Raw genomic sequence first — 804 nt, 5'->3', positions numbered from 1 at the left:
CAGTCATAGAAGAAAGAAAAGCAGACAGATGCAGAGAAAGAGAGGGACAGGGAAAGCGAGAGACAAAAAAGACAGATAGACAGACAGAAAAACATAAAGATTGTGAGGCAGAGGAAGAGAGAGAAGAGACAGAAAAGCATTTAAAGGTAGTGGGACAGAGAAAGGAGACAAACAGAAAGAGAAAGCGATAGGTGCGCACACACATACACAGACAGAGAGGGAGAAGGGTAGAGGGAGAGAGAGAGGAAATGAAAGCGAGACTGAGCCAGTGAAAGAAATGGATAAAGAAAGAGAAAGAGGCAAAGAAAGCAAGAAATAAAAATAAGAAAACAAAAAAAGGGGGTAAGAGACAAAAGCAGACGCGCGTAGACGAATATACAACATATACATATAGAGACCAACAGATATTATTAAGACACACATACAGAGTGAGAAGCTGACAAAGCCGTTTGGTAAACATTAGGCTTATAGAAATGGGTGTGCTATCCTCCGTGGAGAATAGGTGATAAAGAGAAGTGCGAAGGATCAGAGAGAAGAGAGAGGGCGATAAAGAGAAGAATAACAAATGGCAGATTTAAGAAGAGGAGAACGGTAAAGACCAAAGCTTAGGAAATGCAGAAAAATGGAGAAGGAAGCGTATTGTGCAACTAATATTGCTGAGGAATATTTTTGTTGATAGAATGAACGCACGTTTTGATTGATATCAAAAAGCAAGTGGATCCTCATTTCGTTTCATTAATGTAAACACTGGAAAGAAGAATAAGGAAATTCATAGCGTATGAAACACACATACTGAATGATGTG

The sequence above is a fragment of the Penaeus monodon genome, chromosome 28 (assembly GCF_015228065.2).
Source record: "Penaeus monodon isolate SGIC_2016 chromosome 28, NSTDA_Pmon_1, whole genome shotgun sequence".
NCBI classification, from domain to species: Eukaryota; Metazoa; Arthropoda; class Malacostraca; order Decapoda; family Penaeidae; genus Penaeus; species Penaeus monodon.
This window is presented reverse-complemented; position numbering follows the sequence as displayed.